General features: G+C 29.4%; 1 pseudogene; it reads left to right on the top strand.

Annotated features, from left to right (window-relative positions):
* Positions 1-4,506: 4,506 nt before the first annotated feature.
* LOC126963120 (putative ankyrin repeat domain-containing protein 30B-like) overlaps positions 4,507-8,508 on the top strand; it is a 126,383-nt pseudogene continuing 122,381 nt past the window's right edge.

The following is an 8,508-nucleotide window of genomic DNA, read 5'->3' as shown; positions in this document are numbered from 1 at the left end:
GTCAGATTTCTTTGAAATCACAATTCAAAAATATTTAGATTTTAGAAAGGTAATGTGATAAATATACTGCATATTATGGAATATCCCTAGTGGCAAATCATATGAATAATCACATGAACTGGGATCAGTAAAGACTACCCCTGGCTGGGTGCGGTGGCTCACACCTGTAATCCTAGCACTTTGGGAGGTTGAGGTGGGTGGATCACCTGAGGTCAGGAATTTGAGACCTGCCTGGCCAACATGGTGAAACTTTGTCTCTATTAACAATTAGCTGAGTGTGGTGGCAGGTGCCTTAATCCCAGCTACACGGGAGGCTGAGGCAAGAGAATTGCTTGAACCCAAGAGGTGGAGGTTGCACTGAGCCGAGATTGCGCCATTGCACTCCAGCCTGGGCAACAGAGCAAAAACTCCGTCTAAAAAAAATAAGACTATAAATACCCCTACATCAGCATAGATCAGATTTTACCAAACTTACGTTTAGGTATTCATAAATGTTGAATTTTGTAATTCCATGTGAAGAATTGTAGATCTGCATATATTTTCAAATACTAATAGTTATAATTCCATAGTTTATAAGTCCAATTTTTGGTTATTTTCATTATTAATACTTTTCCATTCATCTACCCTTTCTAAGAGAGAATACAATATGTTTTTTTTTTTTTTTTTTTTTTTTTTTTTTTTGAGATGGGTTCTCGCTTTGTCCTCCAGGCTAGAGTGCAGTGGCACAATCCTGGCTCAGTGCAACCTCCAGCTCCCAGGTTCAAGCAATTCTCCTGCCTCAGCCTACTAAGTAGCTGGGACTACAAGCGCGTGCACCACGCCCAGATAATTTTTGTATTTTTAGTAGAGACCAGGTTTCATCATGTTGGCCAGGCTGGTCTAGAACTACTGACCTCAAGTGATCCACCCGCCTCTGCTTCCCAGAGTGATGGGATTACAGGCACGAGCCACCGCACCTGGCCAAGAATACAATATGTTTCTAAGTTGATAGTCTATCATTTATCCACATTTCTATGATGAATTTAAGTAATTTCTAAATTCTCCCTATTGAAAATGATGATGCAACAAATAATTTCATTTATGTATATTTTTGCTCATTTGAACAATTTCCTTAGAATAAATTCCAAAGCATAAGCCAGTAGATCAAAGAGAATTAAATCCTTTTATTTTTAAAAACATATTGGCAGATTTCCTTCAGAAAGCACTATGCTAATTTACAATGCCCCCAGAAAAATATTAGTATGCCTTTTTGGTAGTATTATTAACTGGACCATCGATATTCCTTTCTTATGCCCCTTTAATAGTGTAGGATGGTTCATTTACTCTTTTTTATATTAGCATTTCTTTAATCGCTACTAGTGAAAAGAACATAGTCCCATGTATACATGTATGTGTTAAAAGTGCATTCATTTTCTTTGTCCTTTTGTTGATCAAGGTCTTAGTGGTGGCCATGTATATTTGAATATGTTTTTAGTTATTAACCCTTCTTCACGTTATAGTTATTTTGGTCATTTTACTGATGCTTAATTGGTAAGAATCAATTTCACTAGGGATAAAAGATCCAAGGACCTTCAAGGACTCCTGAAGAGCCAAGAATAATCATTCCTATTTTTCATCTCCAATGGAAAAGAGAGTGCATTATACCTTTCTAGCCTATTCTGGAATAAATAATTAAATTTTAGTGTAAACTAACAAAGAAAACACTGCAAGTTAATGAAATGTCTCTACAATTTGTTAGACTTTTTATTTTTATTTTTAGTTAGACTTTGTTTTTGAGAAGGAGTCTCGCTCTGTTGCCCAGTCTGGAGTGCAATGGCTTGATCTCCACTCACTGCAACCCCTGCCTCCCAGGTTCAAGTGAGTCTCCCTGCCTCAGCCTCCCTAGTAGTTGGGATTGCAGGTAGGCAGCACCACGCCCGGATATTTTTGGTACAGACAGGGTTTTGCCATGTTGGCCAGGCTGGTCTCCAACTCCTGACTTCAGGTGATCTGCCCGCCTCGGCCTCCCAAAGTGCTGGGATTACAGACCTGAGCCACCGTGCCAGGCCGCAAGCTAATTTTTGTATGTTTAGTAGAAGCTAATTTTTGTATGTTTAGTAGAGATAGGGTTTCACTCCATGTTGGCCAGCTGGTCTCGACCTCGACCTCAGGTGATCCACTGGGCTCGGCCTCTCTAAGTGCTGGGAGTACAGGCCAGAGTCACCCGTGCCCAGCCAGCATTTATGTTACTTAAATTGCAAAGTAACTGGCCAGGCAGTGGTGACTCATGCCTGTAATCCCAGCATTTTCAGAGGCCGAGGCAGGTGAATCACCTGAGGTCGGGAGTTTGAGACCAGCCTGACCAACATGGAGAAACCCTGTCTCTACTAAAAAAATATACATATGTATATACAAAATTAGCCGGCATGGTGGCACATGCCTGTAATCCCAGCTACTCAGGAGGCTGAGGCAGGAGAATTGCTTGAACCTGGGAGGCGGAGGTTTCAGTGAGCCCATCACACCATTGCCTTGTAGCCTGGGCCACGAGAGAGAAACTCATCTCAAGAAAAAAAAAAAAAAAAAAAGAAAAGAAAAGAAAAAAGAAATTGGCCAGGCACGGTGGCTCAAGCCTGTAATCCCAGCACTTTGGGAGGCTGAGGCGGGCGGATCACGTCAGGAGATCGAGACTATCCTGGCTAACACGGTGAAACCCTGTCTCTACTAAAAATACAAAAAAATTTAGCCAGTCGTGCTGGCAGGCACCTGTAGTCCCAGCTACTCTGGAGGCTGAGGCAGGAGAATGGCGTGAACCCAGGACGCGGAGCTTTCAGGGAGCCGAGAATGCGCCGCTGCACTCCAACCTGGGTGACAGAGCGAAACTCCGCCTCCAAAAAAAAAAAAAAAAAAAAATTACAGTGGGGCACGGTGGCTTATGCTTGTCATGTAGTCCCAGCACTTTGAGAGGCCGAGGCAGGTGGATCATGAGATCAGGATCAAGACCAGCCTGACCAACATGATGAAACCCTGTCTCTACTAAAAAATACAAAAATTAGTTGGGCGTGGTGGCACACACCTGTAATCCCAGCTACTTGGGAGGCTGAGGCAGTAGAATTGCTTGAACCTGGGAGGCAGAGGTTGCAGTTAGTCGAGATTGCGCCCCTGCGCTCCAGTCCAGGCAACAGAGCGAGACTCTGTCTCAAAAAAAAAAAAAAAAAAAAAAAAAAAAGTAACCAAGGCAGAGCACCGAGAGGAGAGGTTTGGGAGATGGTTTAGTGAAGTAATCCATATTTTCTGATGATAAATTGGCACCCAGTCAATTTATTCATCAGAAAGGAATACATCGGCCTGGTGTGGTGGCTCGTCCCCAGTCCCTGTCAGCGTCACCAGCAGCGCGGAGCCTTGAGCCAGAAACCTCCAGGGGGCCTAAGTCAGGGGGTGGGTCCCCCGCTGCAGAAGGGTGGAACAGTCGCTCAGTGCCACCCCAGAGGTTGCACCGTGCCCAGCGCCAGGGTCCAGCTCCTGGATCGCAGGTCGAGGAGGGGCCGGGAGTGGCTATGTCAGGCGGGCTGTGTGGTATGGCGCTGCCCATGTTCCATGGGCGGCTCACTGCAACCTCCGCCTTCTGGGTCCAAGCTATTTTCCTGCTTCAGCCTCCCTAGTAGCTGGGATTACAGGAATGTGCCACCATGCCCGGCTAATTTTGTATTTTTTTTTTTTAGTAGAGATGAGATTTCTCCATGTTGGTCAGGCAGTTCTGGAACTCCTAGGCTCAGGCAATCTGTCCTGGGATCAGGACTGTGCAATCCTGGGCAGATCGCCTGAGCCTAGGAGTTCCAGACCCGCCTGACCAACATGGAGAAACCCCGTCTTTACTAAAAAAAAATACAAAATTAGCCTCCATCATGGACTCAGGTACAGCTCCTACCTGAACACGGCACGCAGCAGCAGGGGCTGCAACCCTGACACTGTCAGCGTCACCAGCAGCGCGGATCCTTGGGCCAGAAGCCTCTGGGGCGCCTAAATCAGGGGGTGGGTCCCTGACTGCAGGAGGGCGGGAACCGACCCTCAGTGCCACCCCAGAGGCTGCACCGTGCCCAGTGCCAGGGTCCAGCTCCTGGATCGCAGGTCGAGGAGGGGCCGGGAGTGGCTATGTCAAGCGGGTCGTGTGGCATGGCGCCCCCCATGTTCCGTTCCAGGGAGGCCCGCCAACACGGAAGTGCCTGAGCGGCAGTTGCCACCTGCACGCGGTGCCTGGGAAACGTGGCCAGGGCGCGTGTCTCCTCAGCCTGCTGAGCTGCGCATGCGCTGCTGGCTAACGGCTCTGCTCTGCGCGTTTCTGCTGAGAGAGGCCTGAGTGTGCAAGAGCTTGGCGAAAACAGAACTTTTTACGGGTGTCGAGGCACTGCGTGGACTGAAGAAGGGCAAAGACGATCGGGGGGGAGGGGGGGGGTGGTGGCTGGGGAAGGGCTAGCCGGAAGCTAGGGCCAACGGAGGGGTTTGGGGGAGGGCGATCCGGAGCCGCGGGCTCTCTCTAGCAGGTTGCCGCAGCCATGCAGTGGCTCTCTCCAGTCGGTGGTGGCAATGACTTGCCCACGGGCCAGGAGCGCCCGAGCCCCTTCAGCCAGCTAGTGTACACCAACAACGACTCCTACATCATCCAGTACGGGGATCTTAGAAAGATCCATAAAGCTGCCTCCCGGGGCCAAGTCTCAAAGCTGCAGAAGATGACAGTGAAGAAGAAGACCATCAACCTTAATGTAAAAGACGCCAGGAAGAGGTACCAGGCCCTGCTTGAGCCAGGGCTGCAGAAGGAGATGGTGGCTGCAGGAGGATTTCCCCTTCGGAGTCGGGGGCTGGGGGGCCTGGGGAGGAAGGGAGCAGGTGGAGGAATGGCTGGCGGCAGGGCGGCCACCATGGGCCCCAGGGTCTAGGCCTTCTTCCCTGGCGGGCCCCCAGGCCTGGGATGGGGGCGCCCTGCTGGGCAGAAGGCCCAGGCCACCTTAAAATCAACCCCAAACTTTAGCTGCTTTCTCCTTCACTCCTACTTCCTCTCACAGAGCACTGTGTAGAGAATTTTAATGATTTAACTCACAAAATTAAGTACATACAGGGTTTTACTTTTAATGTACAAGCTTTAAAAGATAATGTTAGCTACATTATGAAATGGTGCATAATGAAATAATCTTTTTTTTTATATTTATTTTTTTTTTTTTTTTTTTTTTTTTTTTTTTTTTTTTTTTTTTTTTTTTTTTTTTTTTTTTTTTTTTTTTTTTTTTTTTTTTTTTTTTTTTTTTTTTTTTTTTTTTTTTTTTTTTTTTTTTTTTTTTTTTTTTTTTTTTTTTTTTTTTTTTTTTTTTTTTTTTTTTTTTTTTTTTTTTTTTTTTTTTTTTTTTTTTTTTTTTTTTTTTTTTTTTATATTTTTTTTTTTTTTTTTTTTTTTTTTTTTTTTTTTTTTTTTTTTTTTTTTTTTTTTTTTTTTTTTTTTTTTTTTTTTTTTTTTTTTTTTTTTTTTTTTTTTTTTTTTTTTTTTTTTTTTTTTTTTTTTTTTTTTTTTTTTTTTTTTTTTTTTTTTTTTTTTTTTTTTTTTTTTTTTTTTTTTTTTTTTTTTTTTTTTTTTTTTTTTTTTTTTTTTTTTTTTTTTTTTTTTTTTTTTTTTTTTTTTTTTTTTTTTTTTTTTTTTTTTTTTTTTTTTTTTTTTTTTTTTTTTTTTTTTTTTTTTTTTTTTTTTTTTTTTTTTTTTTTTTTTTTTTTTTTTTTTTTTTTTTTTTTTTTTTTTTTTTTTTTTTTTTTTTTTTTTTTTTTTTTTTTTTTTTTTTTTTTTTTTTTTTTTTTTTTTTTTTTTTTTTTTTTTTTTTTTTTTTTTTTTTTTTTTTTTTTTTTTTTTTTTTTTTTTTTTTTTTTTTTTTTTTTTTTTTTTTTTTTTTTTTTTTTTTTTTTTTTTTTTTTTTTTTTTTTTTTTTTTTTTTTTTTTTTTTTTTTTTTTTTTTTTTTTTTTTTTTTTTTTTTTTTTTTTTTTTTTTTTTTTTTTTTTTTTTTTTTTTTTTTTTTTTTTTTTTTTTTTTTTTTTTTTTTTTTTTTTTTTTTTTTTTTTTTTTTTTTTTTTTTTTTTTTTTTTTTTTTTTTTTTTTTTTTTTTTTTTTTTTTTTTTTTTTTTTTTTTTTTTTTTTTTTTTTTTTTTTTTTTTTTTTTTTTTTTTTTTTTTTTTTTTTTTTTTTTTTTTTTTTTTTTTTTTTTTTTTTTTTTTTTTTTTTTTTTTTTTTTTTTTTTTTTTTTTTTTTTTTTTTTTTTTTTTTTTTTTTTTTTTTTTTTTTTTTTTTTTTTTTTTTTTTTTTTTTTTTTTTTTTTTTTTTTTTTTTTTTTTTTTTTTTTTTTTTTTTTTTTTTTTTTTTTTTTTTTTTTTTTTTTTTTTTTTTTTTTTTTTTTTTTTTTTTTTTTTTTTTTTTTTTTTTTTTTTTTTTTTTTTTTTTTTTTTTTTTTTTTTTTTTTTTTTTTTTTTTTTTTTTTTTTTTTTTTTTTTTTTTTTTTTTTTTTTTTTTTTTTTTTTTTTTTTTTTTTTTTTTTTTTTTTTTTTTTTTTTTTTTTTTTTTTTTTTTTTTTTTTTTTTTTTTTTTTTTTTTTTTTTTTTTTTTTTTTTTTTTTTTTTTTTTTTTTTTTTTTTTTTTTTTTTTTTTTTTTTTTTTTTTTTTTTTTTTTTTTTTTTTTTTTTTTTTTTTTTTTTTTTTTTTTTTTTTTTTTTTTTTTTTTTTTTTTTTTTTTTTTTTTTTTTTTTTTTTTTTTTTTTTTTTTTTTTTTTTTTTTTTTTTTTTTTTTTTTTTTTTTTTTTTTTTTTTTTTTTTTTTTTTTTTTTTTTTTTTTTTTTTTTTTTTTTTTTTTTTTTTTTTTTTTTTTTTTTTTTTTTTTTTTTTTTTTTTTTTTTTTTTTTTTTTTTTTTTTTTTTTTTTTTTTTTTTTTTTTTTTTTTTTTTTTTTTTTTTTTTTTTTTTTTTTTTTTTTTTTTTTTTTTTTTTTTTTTTTTTTTTTTTTTTTTTTTTTTTTTTTTTTTTTTTTTTTTTTTTTTTTTTTTTTTTTTTTTTTTTTTTTTTTTTTTTTTTTTTTTTTTTTTTTTTTTTTTTTTTTTTTTTTTTTTTTTTTTTTTTTTTTTTTTTTTTTTTTTTTTTTTTTTTTTTTTTTTTTTTTTTTTTTTTTTTTTTTTTTTTTTTTTTTTTTTTTTTTTTTTTTTTTTTTTTTTTTTTTTTTTTTTTTTTTTTTTTTTTTTTTTTTTTTTTTTTTTTTTTTTTTTTTTTTTTTTTTTTTTTTTTTTTTTTTTTTTTTTTTTTTTTTTTTTTTTTTTTTTTTTTTTTTTTTTTTTTTTTTTTTTTTTTTTTTTTTTTTTTTTTTTTTTTTTTTTTTTTTTTTTTTTTTTTTTTTTTTTTTTTTTTTTTTTTTTTTTTTTTTTTTTTTTTTTTTTTTTTTTTTTTTTTTTTTTTTTTTTTTTTTTTTTTTTTTTTTTTTTTTTTTTTTTTTTTTTTTTTTTTTTTTTTTTTTTTTTTTTTTTTTTTTTTTTTTTTTTTTTTTTTTTTTTTTTTTTTTTTTTTTTTTTTTTTTTTTTTTTTTTTTTTTTTTTTTTTTTTTTTTTTTTTTTTTTTTTTTTTTTTTTTTTTTTTTTTTTTTTTTTTTTTTTTTTTTTTTTTTTTTTTTTTTTTTTTTTTTTTTTTTTTTTTTTTTTTTTTTTTTTTTTTTTTTTTTTTTTTTTTTTTTTTTTTTTTTTTTTTTTTTTTTTTTTTTTTTTTTTTTTTTTTTTTTTTTTTTTTTTTTTTTTTTTTTTTTTTTTTTTTTTTTTTTTTTTTTTTTTTTTTTTTTTTTTTTTTTTTTTTTTTTTTTTTTTTTTTTTTTTTTTTTTTTTTTTTTTTTTTTTTTTTTTTTTTTTTTTTTTTTTTTTTTTTTTTTTTTTTTTTTTTTTTTTTTTTTTTTTTTTTTTTTTTTTTTTTTTTTTTTTTTTTTTTTTTTTTTTTTTTTTTTTTTTTTTTTTTTTTTTTTTTTTTTTTTTTTTTTTTTTTTTTTTTTTTTTTTTTTTTTTTTTTTTTTTTTTTTTTTTTTTTTTTTTTTTTTTTTTTTTTTTTTTTTTTTTTTTTTTTTTTTTTTTTTTTTTTTTTTTTTTTTTTTTTTTTTTTTTTTTTTTTTTTTTTTTTTTTTTTTTTTTTTTTTTTTTTTTTTTTTTTTTTTTTTTTTTTTTTTTTTTTTTTTTTTTTTTTTTTTTTTTTTTTTTTTTTTTTTTTTTTTTTTTTTTTTTTTTTTTTTTTTTTTTTTTTTTTTTTTTTTTTTTTTTTTTTTTTTTTTTTTTTTTTTTTTTTTTTTTTTTTTTTTTTTTTTTTTTTTTTTTTTTTTTTTTTTTTTTTTTTTTTTTTTTTTTTTTTTTTTTTTTTTTTTTTTTTTTTTTTTTTTTTTTTTTTTTTTTTTTTTTTTTTTTTTTTTTTTTTTTTTTTTTTTTTTTTTTTTTTTTTTTTTTTTTTTTTTTTTTTTTTTTTTTTTTTTTTTTTTTTTTTTTTTATAT

The sequence above is a fragment of the Macaca thibetana genome, chromosome 9 (assembly GCF_024542745.1).
Source record: "Macaca thibetana thibetana isolate TM-01 chromosome 9, ASM2454274v1, whole genome shotgun sequence".
NCBI lineage: Eukaryota > Metazoa > Chordata > Mammalia > Primates > Cercopithecidae > Macaca > Macaca thibetana.
Note: the sequence above shows the minus strand (reverse complement) of the source record. Positions and strands in the feature narration are given on the sequence as shown.